The sequence below is a fragment of the Triticum aestivum genome, chromosome 4A, assembly GCF_018294505.1.
Source record: "Triticum aestivum cultivar Chinese Spring chromosome 4A, IWGSC CS RefSeq v2.1, whole genome shotgun sequence".
NCBI classification, from domain to species: domain Eukaryota; kingdom Viridiplantae; phylum Streptophyta; class Magnoliopsida; order Poales; family Poaceae; genus Triticum; species Triticum aestivum.
The window spans coordinates 499,285,167-499,309,083 of NC_057803.1; the positions used below are offsets into that span (position 1 = coordinate 499,285,167).

General features: G+C 46.3%; 1 long non-coding RNA gene across 1 annotated transcript; it reads right to left on the minus strand.

The window, feature by feature from the left end:
• Positions 1 to 14,679: 14,679 nt before the first annotated feature.
• LOC123086580 (uncharacterized) lies at positions 14,680 to 20,828 on the minus strand. The gene is made up of 2 exons (XR_006440946.1): positions 20,518 to 20,828; positions 14,680 to 19,130 (listed from the first exon to the last, which is right to left on the minus strand). It is a non-coding gene; the product is annotated as an uncharacterized lncRNA (long non-coding RNA).
• Between the last annotated feature and the right edge of the window lie 3,089 nt (positions 20,829 to 23,917).

Sequence of the window (23,917 nt, forward strand, 5' to 3'; positions counted from 1 at the left end):
ATGCTCTAACTTGGCACGGTTATACTGCTCATATCATGCATACGGTGTCTTGCATTGCATAGTTTAGACATCATATACACAATATTCAACACCATGTTCTTAGTTCAGACATCATATCGAATGCCCTCTGTTTAGCATATAAATCACATATGTGAATTAAATGATGCGATCCTGATTACTTAGATAACATGTAGGTGAATTATGTCATGTGATCCTGTTTAGTTATTCATCATATCTTTGAATTATGTTATGCTATGATATCCAGTTTAGATAGACATCATATATGTGAAATTATGTCATGCTATCCGTTTTAGTTAAACAATATACATGTCAACTATTTCATGCCCTCTTTTTTCCACACTATCTATTGTATCTGTCTCTCATACAATGTCTGTACATTCAACTATGTTTCCTGTTTATCAGCCATTTGAATTGGAGCGGGTGATGCTAGTATCTAGCGGACTAAAAACACGGTCTTCAAATAAAACAGTGCTACCTCTTGGTGGAGATAGAACCCCGGTTGTACATGCACAAGAACCAGCCCTACCACACATAACCCAAACTCTCGCAGATTGTACCCCTACTACGATGGACAGAGAACTAGCTTCACTCAATCTAACCCCAACCCCAGCCGATAGTAACCCAGTTCCTGTTGACACAGCACCGTCTCCACCATAGAGCTCCCAAACAAGAGCAGTTAGTAAGGCAGCTCCAGTGCCCAAAGGGCCAGTACTATCACGGCAAACCCCAACTCCACCAGTTAGTACGCTTATTTCTGTGGAGGAAGCACAACCAGCTAGTCGTAGTTTAGCATATATCACATTTGATGTTGTTAAATCGTATATGCGTATCTTCCCATCTTGGAAATATTATACTGAAGATGAAGGAAAATGCCAGTTGCAGGTGTTTGTCCAGGAGTTATGTGTAAGTAATGTTATTCATGGCAATTACTTTGCTTCGTCTCATACATCCTACCTCCATGATGGTTATAATACAACAAAATTTCCCATTTTTCTCTATAGAGAAGGACCAATTTGGAAACTCAGGATGAGGTAACCTGTGCTAATACCTCTGCTATCTTCAAGAATGCTTGGTGGCAGTATCGGAATTACCAGAAGAAAACGTACTTCACCGGCAAAGAAACTCATCAAATTCCCTTGCGTTCTCCTGAGACACATTTACTGGACGATGACTGGGAACGCCTTGTTTTGTACTGGTCCCGAACCAATAATGTGGTAAGGTCTATGAGCTCATTTTCTATTTTTAAGTATTATATTCTTGCGTCTTACTGTACTATGTTCATGTAGAACAAGTGCCTAAACCTGAAGAATAACTGTTCTAATTTAAGATTCCATTGCTACCATAGGACATAGATATATGTTTGTTTGATGCTTTTATTATGTACTAGTACTTGGCAATAGAAGACTTGGTAGTTTAATCCTGTCCACCTTACTAATGAACTGGTTTACCGAAATGAGTTTCATATACTAGTACATGCTAAACTTGTTATGTGCCTGCTTGTTTCTTCTTTTAGAATGCTGACAGAATATTGGGGAAGAGTGCCTTATTAAGCAACAGTAAAGGAAGTAATACAGATAAGGTTCAAGATAGTGACACATCCTGTCTTGGTTTAGTGTTGGAGTTACTGGCCACTACCGCTTGCACAAGCTATTCAAACTCACTATCTGAATTAGTTTGGTTTCTTGAGTCTCAACTACAAGCTGAAAGACATTGATCAGCTGTGCTGCGACAAGAAGCGGAAGGACTACGGAAGTCCCTTGAGCATTCAGATGCATACTTTCTGGTGCAACAGCAAGTGTTGGAGGATTTTAGCGCCAAACAGGACAAAGCTAATCAGCTTGCTAAGCTTATTGCCAGCATGGTGGATACCCATGATAACGTTTCTTGAGCTCTTCTGAAGTTGTTTCAGTTATGCTCTTGTTTTGCTGCCACGTTTATTTGCACTGGTGGCCAATTTTGACGGCAAGTGTATATGATATGCTGCTTTGTTCCCTATATTTGCACTGGTGGCAAACTTTGATGCCCAGTGGATGTAATATGTGTAATACCCGTGATAGCCTAGCGTTAGTCGCTTGCTTATTTATTTTCTCGTTGTCTTGTTTATTTGTTTGCTTGTAGTCATTGCAGTTCTTTTTCCGTGGTTAACTAGTGGCTGCAATAACCTATTTTTTAAACTAGGCCACAATAACCATGGGCTAATATTTATTGTAGTGACACTGGGCCTCCTACGGGCCGTAGAAACAATGGGCCTTCTACGGGTCATAGAAACAGCAGGCCTTCTACGGGCCATATCATCAATGGGCCTTATACGGGTCGTATGATCGATTGGCCAAACATGGGCCAATAACAGGCCGCATTATGGCTGTAAACGGGCTAGAGTTGGAATCGTTCGTTCATGGGACGACCATAACGGGCCATCGTTAATAGGCTGTATTTGATGACACTATGAAAACGGCCCAACGTATTAACGGACCACAAACGGGACGACTGTAACCACGGGTTGAATTTGGCCCACAAGCAGAAAATGACAGTAATGGGCCGTAAGTGAACGAATGCTGGAAATGAGCCCAAGAATAAATGGGCTCTGAGAAGGCCGAAAGATAACATGGGCTGGAAACGGCCCAACAGAATAACGGGCCGTTAATGGGTATAAAGTGATACACTGTTCATTACGGGCCAGTTTTCACCACGGGCCGTTAATGGGTGTAAAGTGATACACTGTTCATTATGGGCCAGTTTCACCACGGGCCATTAATAGGCCAAGAGTTACATAGGGCCTCATATGGGCCGAAAGACGTCATGGGCCATACATGGGCCAGAAGTGAAAACGGGCTGTAATCATATTGGATGGCCTAGATGACGCTACTGGGCCTAATTCGGATAGGGCGTAACGGGCCTTGGGTTAGCGGGCTGTAAATGGGCTATATGCGAACAAGCCGTTAACAGGCTTTCCATGGGCCGGCCCGCCACCTTTTGACCAAGTCAAACGGGACAGCCTTTTCACAGGAATGGGCCTCTGTTGGGCCGTGCCACGTGTCGACGTATCATAGGCGCCTATCTGACCCACTGACGAGCTGACACGTGTTTCGTCCAGCCAATAAGAATTTTAAACGTGGAAATTTCCCATTGATCGGGGCTGTTAACGGGTTATCAGATCCAAAACCCGACCCGATAGCTTAACGGCGTTCCGTTACGGTGGATGCCACGTGTTGGTCACCCTTGACAAAAGCACTTCTGTGACGCGCGATTTATCGTCATGGAAGTGGACACTTCCGTGATGATAATTTTGGTAATGTCATGGAACACTTCTACGACAACACAAGTATGACTATCTTGATTCTGTCATAAATTTGTCATGGATGTACATGCATGACAAAAAAAGCGACCTATTGTGACAAACACGTATCATCACGAAAGTGTATTTTTTTTGTAGTGCGTGCCTCCGTCAGAGCGCTGTTGAGTGTGTCCTTCTCCTTGGACAGCGCCAGGACCTGGTTTTTCAGCCCGTCCCTCTCCACCTCCAGATCCTTCATCTTGTCGGTGTGAACCTGGGCCTGGGCATTGAGTGCCTCCCTATGCCTCTGCTCCAGCCCCTGGGTCCGCTCCACGACAAGCTTCTCCACCTCCTCATCCTTGCCGCGGAGCGTTGTGGCAAGCTTCTCCTCACGTGCGGCAAGGTCCTCCTCCTGGGAGTTCAACGCGGCCTGGTGCTGGGCTCGAAAGGCCTCGGCTGCGGCGGCCAAGCTCTCCGCCATCTCCTGGGCCTTCTCAATGTCGGCCTGCTTCATGGTGAGCCCCACCTCGCACTTGGCCAGCTCACCCTAGGCGACCTTCAGCTCCTCACAAGCTTGGCGGAACCAAGTCCGCGTCTCGGCAACACGTACCTTGAGGTCCGCCTCCGCCTTGTCCATCGTTGCCGCCTTGGACTTGTCCTTGTCCAGGCGGGCGCGATGGAGCGCCTGGAGCTTCCGGAAGTTGGCACCCATGGCCTGGAGGACTCCTCCTGAGAACCATCGCCACAGGCGCTCGGCTCGTCAACAACCTCGAGCCCAGCGGCGACAAGCACCTCTTCGTCGAACACCTCTCCCTTGATGGGCGCCCTGGAGCTCGACGACCCTGGGAGGTGGACGAAGAGGTCATCGCTCACCCTTAGGTACCTGCCGGAGCCAGAGGCAGTACAGGAGGAAGGCTGGTTATCAGCCCCCTCCTCCTCAGCAATGGGCTCGTCAGCCTCCTCGGCAGGTCCCTTGCCGGCCTCCTCGGCAGTAGCCTTTTTGGGCTCCCCGGCAGGCCCCTTGGCAGCGTCCTCGGCAGCTCCCTTGGAGGCCTCCTCGGCGGAGATCTTCTCGGCCTCCGCCGTGGCGTTCTTGGCGACATCCTCGATGCCGATGTCCAGGTCCTCCCAGTCCGCCAGGACAGGATCTGGATATCGGAAGGGAGGGTGAAGTGAAGCTAAGACCAAGATTCAAGAAAAAGAGAAGGGATGGAAGGCGAGCGGCTTACCCGTGTCGGGTTGGGAAGCAGAGGCCCCCTCTCCGCCGGCATCCGGCGTCGAGGTGCGATCGCCGGTGCCCAAGCTTTCCTCCTCCTCTGTGTGCATGGGCTTGGTGCTTGGCGCCCTTGCCGGGGACGCCCCTCGGGGCGGCATGGTTGACGGAGGTAGCATGTTGGGGGTAGCCCTCAGTGGCTCCTCCTGCTGCTGTCCTCCTCCTGCGATCACAGCAAAGTCAGCACCAAGGATCATGCCCTTGGCATACGTCGATGAGGGGCGAGTGGCGAACTAACACTGGGGGTTGCTCTGGAGGCTGCTGTCTGGGCTACTCACCACCACCAGTGGCGCCTTGGAGGTGCCCGCCGGGGGCTGGCCGCCCGCCGAAGACCTGGCCCTCTTCACCCTCTGAGCCAGTGTCTCCATATCCCTGCCAAGACGAAAACAAGTCAAGACAAGAAGCATAGTCACTGGATCCGAAGATGATGAAAGTAAACGACACTTACTCGTCCTCCACCTCCTCTTCTACTGCCTTCCTCTTCCTCCTCGGGCTGAGAGACCCGAGGTCAAAGAAGACCTCCGTGTCATCGCCTGCGAGAGGAGGGGAAGCAGGTGGAGGAGGGGAAGCAGGCGGTGTTGGGGGACGCTAGGACAAAGAAGAAGCAGTGCTTTCTTCTTCGCCACCGCGGCCTTCACCAACTTCTTCACTGCCGCGGCCCTCGCTTGGCGCGCGGACGTCTCCTGGGTTTGCCGGGGTGGCATGGCCCTGCCGGGCCGAACCGGCTCGCCGGAGGTGGCCCGTCGCAGGACTCACCCTTTCCCCGCGGCTAGGGGCTCGACAGCTTCAGCCTCCTCCTCGGACGGCTCGTCGTCGTTGTCTCCAATAAGAGGAGCCCCGGTGCCGGCGCTGCTGGCCTCCCCAGCAGACTCCGCCCACTGGGCGAGCTCCTTCTCCTCTCCGGCCGCTGTGGCTTTGTCCTCCACGCCGCCGGTGCTGCCGGCCTCCCTAGCGAGCTCCGCCTCTGCCGCCCTGGCGGTGATGTAGTCCAGCTCCGCCTGGGTGGCGTCCTGGACGAGCCGCGGCTCCTCGTGGATGTACTTCTCCTCCAGGGTGTCAAAAGACTCCTTCACCTGCTCCTCTGGCGGCACGACCCAGTTTCGAACGGGGCCGTGCGTGTTGCAGTTTGGCATCATGGCGATGATGTCGGTCTGGCGCGAGTTGTTGCTCAGCGGGACCACCCCCTCTGGCAACCCAAACAAGGGCCCCTTGACGACCTTGCCGGTCTTCCCAGCCTTGCCGGACCTATCGGCCCTGCCGTCACTATCCACATCGAGCTGGAAGAGCCGCTAGCGGAAGTGGGCGTGCGCCAACACGGTGAAGTTGTGGTCGAGGCCGGGGCGGAGTCACATGATGTCCGCCGCGTTCGTGAAGAGCCAGGCCGGCCTCCCCTTGTTATGCAGTAGAGCGATTCGGCGATAGATGAAATCCACCCCAATCATCTCTAGGGTGAGCCCGGCCTCGGTCAGGCGAAGAATCCTGGTGGTGGCGATCGTGAACTTCGCGTCGTCGGTGTCGATGTTGCTCCAATTGTTGCCGCGAACCGGCGGCGCCTAGCGAACCCGGCAGAACTCTTGTGGATCCTCCTCTTCAATCCAGCACCACCAGCCCCGCCACTCCTCCCACCTCTCTTTCTGAGCACCCTCCGGGTATGTCACCTTGGACTTCGGGATCCAGGCGACACAACCGGAGATGGCGCCTCCCTGCTGAATCCGAGGGAAGAAGTAGTGGCGGAAGAGTGCCGTGTTGGGGTGCACTCCGGCGAAGCCCTCGCAGAGATGGGCGAAGAGAGCCATGCACGCCATGGCGTTTGGAGTAAAATCCAGGAGGTGGAAGCCAAAGGTATGCATGATGTCATTGAAGAAATCAGAGAAGGGGGGCAGAGGCCACAAGAGAAGTAATCAACGAAGAACGGATACCGATTCGGGGCGACTTTGCCGCAGTTGGCGGGGATGACGCGTGTGGCAGGGTGCCCCGTCGTCTCTCCCCCCATCTTGACCCCCCACAGCGGCCTGAAGTTGTCCCGAAGGTGGGCTGCGTCGACCGTCGAGGGAAAGTAGGCGAGCTCCGTCCGCTGCGCCGCCAACTCCTTCTTCGGCGGCTCCGCCCCTCCGGCGTTCTTGGCCGCTCCCTTGCCCTTGCCAGTCTTGGGTGCCATGGTGGCTGCGAGCGGTCGAAGGGAAAGGGCAGCAAAAGTGCAGCGGCGGCGAGCAGGGGCTTGTGGAAGAAGGAAGGAACAGCGGCTCTGAGGTTGGAGAAGACACAGGGGGTAAATGAGCAGCGTGCCCGCGGCCATTTCCTTTTTTACGGGGAAGGCGCAGGCCGCCTCTTTACCATGATGTGACGCATGCGTGCGGAAACCGCCCCACGCATGACCCCACGTCACGCATGACCCTCCACGTCGCGCGTTCAACGCGGGTCGTGGGGAAGCGCAGCGGACGAGAACTTACTACGGTAAAATCCGCCCCACCTGCCCGCGCATCGTTTTGGGCCTAGCTTATGTGTGGGCCAGGCCCGGGAGCTCCTATCGGTGTACAAAAGTAGGGGCTCTCCTTTTGACCCCTTTACTTGTGCACGGGTAGTCGGAGTTGCGCGCCATGGCCTCACTTAGTAGGGCAGAGGAGGGAAGCCGGAGAGAAGCCAAAGCACAAGACAACCAACACGACGCCAAGACCAGGAGGGCAAGAGGGCGAGGTGGACCCCCTCGGCAAGATCCTTGCCGAGGCGGCCCCCCGCAGCCCCGCCGAGAGCCTTGCCGGGGCAACTTGCCCAACACCAGCAGAGCGAACCACCCATGAGCCCACAAGCTCCGACCCAAACAACTGCGTTGGAACCAAGGCTCGGGAGGTGCCTTTGTGGTGGCATGCAAATCTTCGTCAAGCTCATAAACATATGAGTTCAGATAAGGACCAGAAGACGGCGACCCTTGACAGGATCCTAGCCGAGGAAATCCACAAGACCCCCGGCAAGACCCTTGCCGGGGATGACGGCAACGCCACGACAAGAACCTTGTCGAGGGCGTCAGTGGGGCCACTGCCAGGCCCGCACCAGCCACGACTCCGCCGCCGTTCACATGCATCTGCCAGCCCAACCAGTTGGGCAGGCACCTACGTGGCAACATGCGGCTTCCAGGCCAAATCAGCAAGTACCTGCGTGGCGGCACGCAGATCTTCATGAAGACCCTACCACCCCGCCACCTCAGCTGCCTGCCTACCTACATGGCGCTGCATGCATCGCTGGTCTGGGCGCGTGTCAAAGCGAGGCGAAGTAGCGACGGATGGGACGGGCCTCGTTCCCGTCCCCGATAAAGCTAATGGACACCTACATAGCACATTTAATGCGCCTTGTCCCGTAATGTCGTGTGATAAGCTCGTGCACTCTAGGCCTTTCCACCTCCTGTGTGCCACTGTGGCGGCCCCTTTTTCCTATAAAAGGAGGGTCGAGGCGACCAGGAGAGGGATTCGGCTTTTTGGAATGGCACAGCCACCGTAGCTAGTTCAGGAAGCTCAAGAACACTCAATCCATCCACCGAAGCATGACTAGGGTTTTACGCATCCTTGCGGCATGAACCTGGGTAAACAATATGTGTGCTAGCTCCTAAACCTGCTCTTCTTACGACCCCGCGCCTGCCGACCATAGAAGGGATCCAAGTGATCCCATAGGTGGCGTTCCCACCGACATAATCAAAGGGGTATTAATATGCATAAAGGATCTGAGCATATGATCTTCCACCGAATAAACCAACTAGCATCAACTACAAGGAGTAATCAACACTGCTAGCAACCCACAGGTACCAATCCGAGGCTTCGAGACAAAGATTGGATACAAGAGATGAACTAGGGTTTGAGATGAGATGGTGCTGGTGAAGATGTTGATGGAGATTGACCCCCTCCCAATGAGAGGATCGATGGTGATGATTTCCCCCTCCCAGAGGGAAGTTTCCCCGGCAGAACAGCTCCGCCGGAGCCCTAGATTGGTTCCGCCAAGGTTCCGCCTCGTGGCGGCGGAGTTTCGTCCCGTGAGCTTGCTTATGATTTTTTTTCCTGAATAAAAGATCTCATATAGCAGAAGATGGGCTTAAAGAGGGCTGCCAGGGGCCCACGAGGCAGGGGGCGCGCCCCCCCAACCTCGTGGATGGTGGGTGGCCCCCCTCTGGTACTTCTTCCGTCCAATATTTTTTATATATTCTGAAACGTGCTCCCGTGAAGTTTCAGGACTTTCGAAGCTATGCAAAATAGGTCTCTAATATTTGCTCCTTTTCCAGCCCAGAATTCCAGCTGCCGGCATTCCCCGTCTTCATGTAAACCTTGTAAAATAAGAGAGAATTGGCATAACTATTGTGACATAATGTGTAATAACATCCCATAATGCAATAAATATCCGATCAATTGTAAGTACAGCGGGATATTTCACCCAAACTGCAAGTGTCGTGTTCTCCACAGGGACTAGGCGACGGCAACAACGCTCGGCTAAAGCTAGGTGACAGAATTTAGATGATGATTGCAAGGAAATATAGGCCTAAACTAACCAAAGTTGACGACAAATAAAATGACAAAGTAGCAATGGAAGGTTCAAATTATCTCAATATCTTTTTGGCATTTTCATTAAACTTGAGAAATAAAATGCTAACACAAGTAATCGTCAAACGGCTAGGGAATTAAAAAGACCTGATCATATATATATATATATATATATATATATATATATATATATATATATATATATAACATTTAGCAGGAAAAAAACAAGGTTGCGGGACAGAACATAAACGTATTATATCACAGGCACACACATATGTATATATATCACACATACTTGAGTTAACATAGACTACAAAATGAAACAAGTTCACAAGGTAGGATACACATATATGGTGACAGATAGACTACAAATACACAGCAAGAACACTTCAACTAGTGAGAACACACAATCTGTGATACAATATTTATAAGTACGAAGCTGGACAATTGTCAGGTTGCAAGATCTTATCAAATCTGAATATTACAGGTACTACATGTCTCCAATTACAGAAAATTCAGAGAAGAGAGAGGGAAAGAGATAGCAGCGAGCAGCAGAGAGAAGGGGCAGCAAGCAGTGGGGGTTGAGATACAGAGAAGAGAATCAGCAAAGGGGTGTCATCCTGAAGCAGAAGGAAGTAGCAGAAGGAAGTAGCAGGGGACTTGGAGAAGAAGCAGCAGCGTGGGGATGGAGAAGAAGCAGCCGTGTTAGGGGAGGAGCAGCAGCAGATTCTTGGGTTTGAGAAAAGCTTCAGAGGAAGTGCAGCAGCAGTGCTAGGAGAGGGGGGCAGCAGCAGGGTATAGAGAGCAGAGCAGCAGGATATCGAGGGGAAGAAGAAGCAGCAGTATAGGCGTGGAGAGAAGAGCAGCAGCAGTTCAGACGTGGTGGGGAGAAGAAGATGAGCAGCAGGGCGAGGGAGGTGCGCTGGTTGGTGGCCCACCGGTGATGCGGTGGTGCGGTTGATGGTGCAGCGGCAGGTGCTGATGGCGTGGTAGCTGGAGGCGATGTTGGTGTTTGAGGAAGGAGGTTGGCTGGGTGGCTGGGTGGCGCGCCGCCATGACGGCTTGGCCGCGGCGGCGGCCGGAGGTGGAGAAGGAGGCGGGGAAGAGACGAGATGGAGAGATGCGACAGGCCCCCAGGGGAATAGAGGCATTCTAGGGATTTTGTTCCCCTCCATCTGATCTGCCGCTTTGCTCTTTGGCCCTTCTACTTCTCTTCTTTCTTCACAAGATGATCCCTCCAACTTCTTTGGCATGCCCCTGGTTACTTCTTTTCTTCTCGCTCCGGTCCTTGATGTATTTCTTTCATGCCCTTCTCCCTTCTCATTAGCCATAAAGTCAGAATCTTGACGATTATAGTGCCTTTGCGCACTTTTCTGCAAAATAATCAAATGACGAGTAAATGATCTTTTATATGATTTTCATTCAAATATTCAACATTTCACAGCAAGAATTGATGGTCATATCTCAATAAACCGCATATTTGAGTGCCAAAATATGTATAAGAAGTGTGCTTATCAAGTTCCCCCACACTTAAATCTTTACTTGTCCTCAAGTAAAGGCATATGACACGAACTCGATAGTGAATTGAGAACTGACTAAAGAATGCCAAGTGAAGTAGATCTCTAAACAGTGCATGCTTCAAAGCGGTAGGACACTAGTAGACTTGACCATTTTAAACTTTTACAATCATAAAAGAAGATCAGCTAGTTCAAATGATGATTGTGCCAAAGGTTCCTAAAGAGAGCATGATCCCGAGAACAAAAAGAACATAAACTTGTGATCAGTTCACTTATTTACAGCAATAAAGCATTGATAATATTTTACCAATCTCACCAAAGGAACATACCACCGATCCCGAGAACATGGTATACACCCGGCTCGACCAATTATTAATTTTTTTTGTTTGTCTCCCCAAAGGAACATACCACCAATCCAGAGAACATGGTACACACCTGGTACGATAGTTACATTTTTATTATTAATTACTGCCCAAGCTAACTCGATTTCACATGCCACCGATCAAGGGAACATGACATGCTACTGTAGGTAGTCAGACTTATTTATTCATTATTACTTATCTTAAATGAACAACGCATAAGCACAAAAACAGGAATCATCACTTCTCCATGTCTGGTTCACATGTTACCGATCCAGGGAACATAGCATACTAGTCCATAGTGGTAAAGTGATTGCTCTCAATGGGAACACAATAGGCACAAACTCAACATCTAACACTTAATGATCTAAGTGTATCAAGGTAAAAGCAGAAAATGATTAAGTTTACTAGTGCACAAGGGATTTGAGCACTCAAAACTAATAGCTTTCACCACTTTCAGCAGAGCAAACAGGGTGTAGATCACTAGTTTACAAGGCATTCAACAATCAGTTCACATATTCTCATCAAGCACCATATGTCAAAGGTGAAATTCAGTGGGACAACATTTAAGAAATGGCACAAGTAACCCAAATAGCAATTTAATTCAGCAAGCATCAAAGGATGATGATTTCAAAATGGGTCATGAAACAGCTCACCGGGCTTTGATGATGTAGCACTCGCTCGATCACCTCACCAACTGCAGCTCCTATCCTTTTGCTTCTCAATCCTCATGCCTGCTCCATCTTCTCTCTTCCATATGTGTGCCCCATTACTTCTCCTCTTCACCGTGCTCTGAGTCCACCAGGGTCCCAAGGAATGTCACCTCGAACCTGGTCAGCATGAAGTGAACGGTGCAGAAGCAAAAACTTGAAAAGGCACTCAACAAAAGAGACAATGCGAGTGGTAGGGATAATACCCTCCAAGTCATCAATTGAGTGGCCAATTACATAAGCATAGCTATAAAGCACATATTAGGGTGATAGAAATCAACAAGGTCAACACTAACATGAGGATGACATTTATCATTAAGCTCAAGACTAGTATGAGAATGATATGTTTCATTAAGCATAGGTCTAGCACGATGAAAGTAACTATGATCATCCCTAATGTGAGTAATTCCACTAACAAGGTATATATGATCATATCCAAGGAAATACTTTTTCAAATCTACTTTAACAGATGGTATCATGCAACGCAAGGTAGTAGCAAACAATTCATATGGACTCATGTCATAAAGAGGATTAGATAAACCTGCTACATCACACTCTTGTGTGACAATAGGCAAATGAATTTCTGGTTCTTCAAGTTCATCTACAACAACTTCTTTTGCTTCTTCAAGAGTAGTAGATGACGAGTCTTCAACTTGATTACTTGGTTGTTCGAGCTCTGGATCATCATGTGCCTTGGCTTCGAGTACATCTTCAATCTGAGGTCTCTCTTCCTTTGGATCTTCTATGGTGCTACTACCAGCAACACTTAATTGAGTCTGAAGTGTCCCCATCTGTGAATATTCACTAACATGATCTGGTAGGGGTGCTGAGATCACTACCTCACTGTCTTTCTGAGCAATGTTCTACTCATCACCATCATTGCTAAGTTTCAACAGTGACACCGATGACTTTCACCAGTCATGCAGCTCAGCAACAGATGGGATCTTCTCAGGATATTGAAGTATCAGCTCTTCTAAATTTGACTCAACCTCTTGTATCTCTCTCCTTGGAATGTCTCTGACTTGCTTAATTGTATGTGCACGAGTTGGAATCTCATCTTCACTATTCTTCTCTGAGATACTCTCTTTAACTGTGATAGAGGTAACCACTGGTGGAGCTAATGATTTCTTCTTCACAAATAGTCTAGATACAATTGTAACACAAGTGTGGGCAATTGGTGACATGACTAAATTCCACCAGTCAGATAGCTGACTAACACAAGTGAATTTCTCCATATCTTGTTGTCTCAACTTAGCGTCAATCAGAGTAGGTTCCTCATAAACCTCTTCTTGCAACTTTGACTCATTCTGAACAGTTTCATTGCCATGAGGTATTGGATCTGCTACTGTGGTATCCATCTGATCTAGAGTGGTTGCATCATCTGGGAAAATATCATAATCATCATCAAGGATAATTGAAGTAAGATCAATGTTTCTATATGGAGGCTCTAATTCAGTTCTGAATGTTGTTGTCCCTGGAATGAAACATGCTGGTTTTGAATATTAGGCACCATTGATGATTTCTGTTCACTTATGGAACACACAGCTTCTGATTGCACACGGCTTGCAACCTTCGGATTTGAACCAGACCTTTCATAACCCCATTGCATTTGGTGGAAGGCAATGCTCTCAATGAGAATAATTTTACCCTCAACGGTCTTGTTCATGATTGTTCCACAAGCTGACATATCAATAAGATCTCTTCAAGCATGTGTCAGCCCTCTATAGAATATCTGAAGCACTAACCAATCCTTTTGCCCATGATTAGGACATTTTCTAAGCAAATACTTATATCTCTCCCAAGCTGCATACAAGCTCTCACTTCCATCTTGCACAAAACTGAGGATCTGGTCACGAATTGCAGCTTGCTTGTAAAGTGGAAAATATCTATGCAGGAAAGCTTGCGAAATATCACCCCAAGTGTATGATCTTGATGGCAAGAATAGTACCAGTCCTTAGCAGCATCTCTGAGAGAGAATGTGAACAACATACACTTGATAGCATCTTGGGAAACGCCATGGTACTGGACTGTATTGGCATACTCCAGAACATTACTAATGTGCTCATGAGGGTCTTCATTGGGTAATCCTCTAAACTAATTCTGCAAGACAAGAGCAATAAGTCCAGGCCTCAAATCAAAATTTTCGGCCTCAATAGATGGCCAAATTGGCCCTGTCATCGTGTCCAAACTACTTGGCAACCAAAGATCACGTACTAAAGCCATATGTTCAAGTGCAACTGTCAATGAGCCTACAAATAGTAAGATATCCTACACACGCTCACAAACATCAAAGACTGGTGAGAGGGTTAGTACCCTAATAAGAGGTAGGAACAAAAAGTAAAAAGGTACAAGAAACACAGAAATAAATTTGACTGGAAATTTAAAAAAAACTATACTAAGCCTAGTCTATAGCTTCACACAATTGCTCGATGCTAGTCCCCGGCAATAGCACCAAAATGATCAATTGTAAGTACAATGGGATATTTCACCCAAACTGCAAGTGTCGTGTTCTCCACGGGGACTAGGTGACGGCAACAACGCTCGGCTAATGCTAGGCGACAGAATTTAGATGATGATTGCAAGGAAATATATGCCTAAACTAACCAAAGTTGATGACAAAGAAAATGACAAAGTAGCAATGGAAGGTTCAGATTATCTCAATAACTTTTTGGCATTTTCATTAAACTTGAGAAATAAGAGGGCAGGCCTGGCGCAGTGGTGAAGTCCTCCCCACTTGTGCCAAGAGGTCCTGGGTTCGAACCAGCCTCTCTGCATTACACTTTGCAGGGGTAAGACTAGGTTCCTATAATCCCTCCCCATACCCCACCTTGTGTGGGAGCTTCTATGCACTGGGTCTGTCCTTATTAAACTTGAGAAATAAAATGCTAACACAAGTAATCGTCAAACGGCTAGGAAATTAAAAAGACCTGATCATATATATATAACTATCTAACATTTAGTAGAAAAAAAACAAGGTTGCAGGACAGAACATAAAACGTATTATATCACAGGCACACACATACATATATATCACACATACTTGAGTTAACACAGACTACAAAATGAAAAAAGTTCACAAGGTTGGATACACATATATGGTGAGAGATAGACCACAAATACACAGCAAGAACACTTCAACTAGTGAGAATACACAATCTGTGATATAATATTTATAAGTACGAAGCTAAACAATTGTCAGGTTGCAAGATCTTATCAAATCTGAATATTACATGTACTACACGTCTCCAATTACAGAAAATTCAAAGAAGAGAGAGGGAAAGAGATAGCAGCGAGCAGAAGAGAGAAGGGGCAGCAAGCAGTGGGGGTTGAGATACAGAGAAGAGAATCAGCAAAGGGGTGTCATCCTGAAGCAGAAGGAAGCAGCAGGGGACTTGAAGAAAAAGCAGCAGCGTGGGGATGGAGAAGAAGCAGCCGTGTTAGGGGAGGAGCAGCAGCAGATTCTTGGGTTTGAGAAAAGCTTCAGAAGAAGTGCAGCAGTATTGTTAGGAGACAGGGGCAGCAGCAGAGTATAGAGAGCAGAGCAGCAGAATATCGAGGGGAAGAAGCAGCAGCAGTATAGGCTGGAGAGAAGAGCGGCAGTAGTTTGGACATGGTGGGGAGAAGAAGATGAGCAGCAGGGTGAGGGAGGTGCGCTGGTTGGTGGCCCACCGGTGATGCGGTGGCGCGGTGGAGCTGGTGGCACGGTTAATGGTGCAGCGGCAGGTGCTGATGGCGTGGTAGCTGGAGGCGATGATGGTGTTGGAGGAAGGAGGTTGTCTGGGTGGCGCACCACCACGATGGCCTGGCTGCGGCAGCGGCCGGAGGTGGAGAAGGAGGCGGGGAAGAGATGAGATGGAGAGATGTGCCAGGCCCCTTGGGGAATAGAGGCATTCTAGGGATTTTGTTCCCCTCGATCAGATCTGCTGCTTTGCTCTTTGGCCCTTCTACTTCTCTTCTTTCTTCACAAGATGGTCCCTCCAACTTCTTTGGCATGCCCCTGGTTACTTCTTTTCTTCTCGCTCCGGTCCGTGATGTATTTCTTTCATGCCCTTCTCCCTTCTCATTAGCCATAAAGTCAGAATCTTGACGATTATAGTGCCTTTGCGCACTTTTCTGCAAAATAATCAAATGACGAGTAAATGATCTTTTATATGATTTTCATTCAAATATTCAACATTTCACAGCAAGAATTGATGGTCATATCCCAATAAATCGCATATTTGAGTGCCAAAAGATGTATAAGAAGTGTGCTTATCAAGTTCCCCCACACTTAAATCTTTACTTGTCCTCAAGTAAAGGCATATGACACGAACTCGATAGTGAATTGAGAACTGACTAGAGAATGCCAAGTGAAGTAGATCTCTAAACAATGCATGCTTTGGACTTAGCTAGTGAAAATTAATAGTTAGGAGTGCTTCAAAGCAGTAGGATACTAGTAGACTTGACCATTTTAAACGTTTACAATGATAAAAGAAGATCAACTAGTTCAAATGATGATTGCGCCAAAGGTTCCTAAAGAGAGCATGATCCCGAGAACAAAAACAACATAAACTTGTGATCAGATCACTTATTTATAGAAATAAAGCAATGGTAATATTTTATCAATCTCACCAAAGGAACATACCACCGATCCCGAGAACATGGTATACACCCGGCTCGACCAATTATTAGTTTTTTTGTTTGTCTCCCCAAAGGAACATACCACCAATCCAGAGAACACCTGGTTCGACAATTACATTTTTATTATTAATTACTGCCCAAGCTAACCCGATTTCACGTGCCACCGATCAAGGGAACATGACATGCTACTGTAGGTAGTCAGACTTATTTATTCATTATTACTTATCTTAAATGAACAATGCATAAGCACAAAAACAAGAATCATCACTTCTCCATGTCTGGCTCACATGCTACCGATCCAGGGAACATAGCATACTAGTCCATAGTGGTAAAGTGATTGCTCTCAATGGGAACACAATAGGCACAAACTCAACATCTAAAACTTAATGATCTAAGTGTATCAAGGTAAAAGTAGAAAATGATTAAGTTTACTAGTGCACTAGGGATTTGAGCACTCAAAACTAATAGCTTTCACCACTTTCAGCAGAGCAAACAGGGTGTAGATCACTAGTTTACAAGGCATTCAACAATCAGTTCGCATATTCTCATCAAGCACCATATGTCAAAGGTGAAATTCAGTGGGACAACATTTAAGAAATGGCACAAGCAACCCAAATAGCAATTTAATTCAGCAAGCATCAATGGATGATGATTTCAAAATGGGTCATGAAACAGCTCACCGGGCTTTGATGATGTAGCACTCGCTCGATCACCTCACCAACTGCAGCTCCTCTCCTTTTGCATCTCAATCCTCATGCCTTCTCCAGCTTCTCTCTTCCATATGTGTGCCCCATTGCTTCTCCTCTTCGCCGTGCTCTGAGTCCACCAGGGTCCCAAGGAATGTCACCTCGAACCTGGTCAGCATGAAGTGAACAGTGCAGAAGCAAAAACCTAAAAAGGCACTCAACAAAAGAGACAATGCGAGTGGTAGGGATAATACCCTCCAAGTCATCAATCGAGTGGCCAATTACATAAGCATAGCTATAAAGCACATGTTTAGGGTGATAGAAATCAATAAGGTCAACACTAACATGAGGATGACATTTATCATTAAGCTCAAGACTAGTATGAGAATGATATGTTTCATTAAGCATAGGTCTAGCACGATGAAAGTAACTATGATCATCCCTAATGTGAGTAATTCCACTAACAAGGTATATATGATCATATCCAAGCAAATACTTTTTCAAATCTAGTTTAACAGATGGCATCATGCAATGCAAGGTAGTAGCAAACAATTCATATGGACTCATATCATCAAGAGGATTAGATAAACCTGCTACATCACGCTCTTATGTGACAATAGGCAAATGAATTTCTGGTTCTTCAAGTTCATCTACAGCAGCTTCTTTTGCTTCTTCAAGAGTAGTAGATGAAGAGTATTCAACTTGATTACTTGGTTGTTCGATCTCTGGATCGTCTTCTGCATTAGCTTCGAGTACATCTTCAATCTGAGGTCTCTCTTCCTCTGGATCTTCTATGGTGCTACTACCAGCAACACTTAATTGAGTCTGAAGTGTCCCCATCTGTGAATATTCACTAACATGATCTGGTAGGGGTGCTGAGATCACTACCTCGCTGTCTTCCTGAGCAATGTTCTCCTCATCACCATCATTGCTAAGTTTCAACAGTGACACCGATGACTTCCACCAGTCATGCAGCTCAGCAACACATGGGATCTTCTCAGGATATTGAAGTATCAACTCTTCTAAATTTAACTCAACCTCTTGTATCTCTCTCCTTGAAATGTCTCCGACTTGCTTAATTGTATGTGCACGAGTTGGAATCTCATCTTCACTATTCTTCTCTGAAATACTCTCTTTAACTGTGATAGAGGTAACCACTGGTGGAGCTAATGATTTCTTCTTCACAAATAGTCCAGATACAGTTGTAACACAAGTGTGGGCAATTGGTGACACGACTAAATTCCGCCAGTCAGATAGCTGACTAACACAAGTGAATTTCTCCATATCTTGTTGTCTCAACTTAGCGTCAATCAGAGTAGGTTCCTCATAAACCTCTTCTTGCAACTTTGACTCATTCTGAACAGTTTCATTGCCATGAGGTATTGGATCTGCTACTGTGGTATCCATCTGATCTACAGTGGTTGCATCATCTTGGAAAATATCATAATCATCATCAAGGATAATTGAAGTAAGATCAATGTTTCTATATGGAGGCTCTAATTCAGTTCTGGATGTTGTTGTCCCTGGAATGAAACATGCTGGTTTTCAATATTAGGCACTATGGATGATTTCTGTTCACTTATGGAACACACAGCTTCTGATTGCACACAACTTGCAACCTTTGGATTTGAACTAGGCCTTTCATAACCCCATTGCATTTGGTGGAAGGCAATGCTCTCAATGAGAATAATTGCACCCTCAACGGTCTTGTTCATGATTGTTCCACAAGCTGAAATATCATTAAGACCTCTTGAAGCATGTGTCAGCCCTCTATAGAATATCTAAAGCACTAACCAATCCTTTTGCCCATGATTAGGACATTTTCTAAGAAAATACTTATATCTCTCCCAAGCTGCATACAAGCTCTCACTTCCATCTTGCACAAAACTGAGGATCTGGTCACGAATTGGAGCTTGCTTGTAAAGTGGAAAATATCTATGCAGGAAAGCTTGCGAAATATCACCCCAAGTGTATGATCTTGATGGCAAAGAATTGTACCAGTCCTTAGCAGCATCTCTGAGAGAGAATGTGAACAACATACACTTGATAGCATCTTGGGAAACGCCATGGTACTGGACTGTATTGGCATACTCCAGAACATTACTAATGTGCTCATGAGGGTCTTCATTGGGTAATCCCCTAAAATGATTCTGCAAGACAAGAGCAATAAGTCCAGGCCTCAACTCAAAATTTTCGGCCTCAATAGATGGCCAAATTGGCCCTGTCATCGTGTCCAAACTACTTGGCAACCAAAGATCATGTACTAAAGCCATATGTTCAAGTGAAACTGTCAATGAGCCTACAAATAGTAAGATATCCTTCACACGATCACAAACATCAAAGACTGGTGAGAGGGTTAGTACCCTAATAAGACGAAGGAACAAAAAGTAAAAAGGTAAAAGAAACACAGAAATAAATTTGACTGGAAATTTAAACAAAAACTATACTAAGCCTAGTCTATAGCTTCACACAATTGCTCGATGCTAGTCCCCGGCAACGGTGCCAAAATGATCAATTGTAAGTACAGCTGGATATTCCACCCAAACTGCAAGTGTCGTGTTCTCCACAGGGACTAGGCGACGGCAACAACGCTCGGCTAATGCTAAGCGACAGAATTTAGATGATGATTGCAAGGAAATATATGCCTAAACTAACCAAAGTTGACGACAAAGAAAATGACAAAGTAGCAATGGAAGGTTCAGATTATCTCAATATCCTTTTGGCATTTTCATTAAACTTGAGAAATAAAATGCTAACACAAGTAATCGTCAAACGGCTAGGGAATTAAAAAGACCTGATCATATATATATAACTACCTAACATTTAACAGAAAAAAACAAGGTTGCAGGACAGAACATAAACGTATTATATCACTGGCACACACATATGTATATATATCACACATACTTGAGTTAACATAGACTACAAAATGAAAAAAGTTCACAAGGTTGGATACACATATATGGTGACAGATAGACCACAAATACACAGCAAGAACACTTCAACTAGTGAGAATACACAATCTGTGATACAATATTTATAAGTACGAAGCTGAACAATTGTCAGGTTGCAAGATCTTATCAAATCTGAATATTACATGTACTACATGTCTCCAATTACAGAAAATTCAGAGAAGAGAGAGGGAAAGATATAGCAGCGAGCAGAAGAGAGAAGGGGCAGCAAGAAGTGGGGGTTGAGATACAGAGAAGAGAATCAGCAAAGGGGTGTCTTCCTGAAGTAGAAGGAAGCGGCATGGGACTTGGAGAAGAAGCAACGGCGTGGGGATGGAGAAGAAGCAGCTATGTTAGGGGAGGAGCAGCAGCAGACTCTTGGGTTTGATAAAAGCTTCAGAAGAAGTGCAGCAGCAGTGCTAGGAGAGAGGGGCATCAGCAGGGTACAGAGAGCAGAGCAGCAGGATATCAAGGGGAAGAAGAAGCAGCAGTATAGGCGTGGAGAGAAGAGCGGCAACAGTTCGGACGTGGTGGGGAGAAGAAGATGAGTAGCAGGGCGAGGGAGGTGCGCTGGTTGGTGGCCTACCGGTGATGCGGTAGCGCGGTGGAGTTGGTGGCGCGGTTGATGGTGCAGCGGCAGGTGCTGATGGCGTGGTAGCTGGAGGCGATGATGGTGTTGGAGGAAGGAGGTTGGCTGGGTGGCGCGCCGCCATGACGGCCTGGCCGCAGTGGCGGTCAGAGGTGGAGAAGGAGGCGGGGAAGAGATGAGATGGAGAGATGTGCCAGGCCCCCTGGGGAATAGAGGCATTCTAGGGATTTTGTTCCCCTCAATCAGATCTGCCGCTTTGCTCTTTGGCCCTTCTACTTCTCTTCTTTCTTCACAAGATGATCCCTCCAACTTCTTTGGCATGCCCCTGGTTACTTCTTTTCTTCTCACTCAGGTCCTTGATGTATTTCTTTCATGCCCTTCTCCCTTCTCATTAGCCATAAAGTCAGAATCTTGACGATTATAGTGCCTTTGCACACTTTTCTGCAAAATAATCAAATGACGAGTAAATGATCTTTTATATGATTTTCATTCAAATATTCAACATTTCACTGCAAGAATTGATGGTCATATCTCAATAAACCGCATATTTGAGTGCCAAAAGATGTATAAGAAGTGTGCTTATCAATATCGATATAAAAGCATGATGCAAAATGGACGTATCATAGATGCTCAATGTTGATGTAGATCATTTAGAGCAATCCATTAGAGTGAGTTGCACTTTCAATACCTACACGGGTTAGTACCACAAGGAATAAACAAGGATATCCATATACATAGAGTGATATTCACATAAGATGATGTCCATGAAAGCATTAGGTTACCTTGTCCCTCGTCTTATCAACAAGAGGGTTTGGACTCCTTGAACTAGTGCAAGATATGGAAGTTGTTTGCACGTGTCCTTGCTAAAAGATATGAGTGAAGTGTGTTGGCGGAGTCACCCTCAAGAACTCTCTAGTTCTTTTTCTTCGGGATCCACACCATCTTGATGGGAATCCTTGGAGTTGTAGTCATACTTGATGAAGTTGAACTTGATGTAGTCTTGGGAACCCACTTGACCAAGGCTTTGAGAGCTTCTTCAAATACATCAATCTCCTCTTGAAGCTTGTCCTTGCCTTTTTGCTTGTGGTCTTGTGGTGGAAGATCATCTTGAGCTTGTGTTCCTTGGAAAGAAGTAGGATCATACTTCTCTTGTTGAGGAACAAACTTCGTCTTGGGGTATTGATCTTCTTCCTACTCAACTCCATTGGCATTAAACCTTCATTCAAAACCAATTCCTTGATTCTTCCGGTGTCTTCCTTGCTTGGGTACAATTTCCTCAAATTGCTTACTTCCGGCAAGGCTCTTGTAAACACCTTTCTCTATAATTCCCTTTAATAAGCTATTTTATTGCTCAAGTGTAACTTGGCTAAGAGAATCATTAGTGGAATCAAGAGAACTACTAGAAGCAACAACATTGGGTTTAGCATGATTATTGTTACTACTAGAAGAAGAATCTTTCTTGCTCTTGTTGCTAGATTTAACTTGTGGCATGTAAGTAGACAAGAGTAAACGCTTGGCAATGTAAGAAGAACTTTTCTTGTGAAGATCATCATTGATCGCTTTTAGGAACCCATGCTCTTGCTCAAGGTTAAGCTTGTCGAAGCGTAACTTCTCATGAGTCTTTAAAAGCTCTCAATGATTTTCCAAGGTAGTTTCATGATCTAACTTAAGAGTGTTTAGTTCTTTAGTTAGACGCTCAAACTCCTTCTGATCATCGTCATTCGTTTTATCTTGATTAGCATGATTAGTAGCAAGTTCATCATAGTTTTCATCACTAGAATTGTCAACAAGTAAATCATCCTCATCACTATTGAAATTAACATACTCGGGGTGTGATACCTTTGGGCCTTTAGCCATGAAGCATCTTCCAATTCCTTCATTTGGCGACTCAAATATGTCATAGAAGTTGGTTGACACAAGTGCTAGACCGGCAACACCTTTATCTTGAGTATATTCGGAGTCGGAGTGATAACTTCTCTCGGAGTGATTGTCGGAGTCGGAGTTGGATGCCCATTCACCAACATGAGCTTGATGTCTTTGTTTTGTGTAGCTCCTTGATGATTTGTCCCACTCTGCTCCTTATCGAGTGGCGGAGACACCATATCGAGTGGAGACGGTGGTATAAATCTTCTCCCACTCTGCTCCTTCCCCTGGTTACCGGCCTGCTCCACCTCCCCCCTACTTCGTGTGGATCTGCTCATGTGCAGCAGTAAACTTTATTTAGGTAGAACTATTCTTCTAGGCCTTTTTTGTTACTTACAAATTAACTTTTTAAGCCAATGCTTACGGCATGAAGTATTACCTAGAGTTCCTTAATCAATCTGCTTGTCCATCATTTCATTTGGTTCAATTACTATCAGCAAGAACGCATTGTGAAACCGTTAGCTTATGAATGTTTGCTCTTCCTGCAATAATAACATTTGCAATGTAAGGGCTGAGGCACACCCATGCATCAGGATGATGTGCACCACGTGGGAAGTAACACTAATATGGCCTAAGTGGATAATGAAATATCCAAAGATACACTTGACTGGATCAATTTTTTTCTCTGGAATTGTTCCTCATGATGCGCAGATGTAGATGCTATATTTTTAAAATTTCAAATCACATATGCATGCCAATGTGATTCTTATCCTTTTCATTAGACAGTGTGTTCCCATCAATCCATCCATGCACCGAACCGATTTTTTTTACTCTGTTCAGGTTGCAATTACGAACGAGTAGCATATGTATGCACTGAACTACTTGCATAAGATCGTGAAATACTTCTTACTCACGTGAGTGGAATTTTGGAATAGAGAAAGAACATACAACAGAGATCACGTAATTAATTGATTACATAAACCGAGATCACGTAAAACAAGTTTGATAGGTCCGTTGCATCACACAAGCATTTTTGCTATATGTACTAACATGTTCTATTTATTTCCTTTGATCGGTCAACACTCCTATGTCCTATGTAGGTAAGAAGGAAAGAAAACCTAATGGTACAGCCGGCAAAACAGTCAACGACGAGCTTCATCGATGCGTACACGTTGTAGTACCTGGCCATCACCGGCTGGGGCATCGAGGACTTAACGCTAGTGAAGAAGGCGTGGGTATTGGTAGAGCTCCAAGAAGTTGCCCTTCGTCCTGCCCGCCGTCTTCACCATCGGTCCCCGGGTGACCACCCTGGAACTCGGCGACGCTACCAAGGCGACACAGTCCGGGTTGGTTCGGTCCCTCATCGAGCCACCATTTGGACTGGCCAACCACCACCGGTGTCAATGTGCTGGGGCAGCGGCAAGGTGGGCTGTGTGTGCAGGTGCTGTGGCGAGGTGGTGGACATGCGGGAGCGCCGGCGATGAGGTCGGTGATGTGCAGCGGCAAGTGCGCGGCTGTTAGCCATGAACCTTCC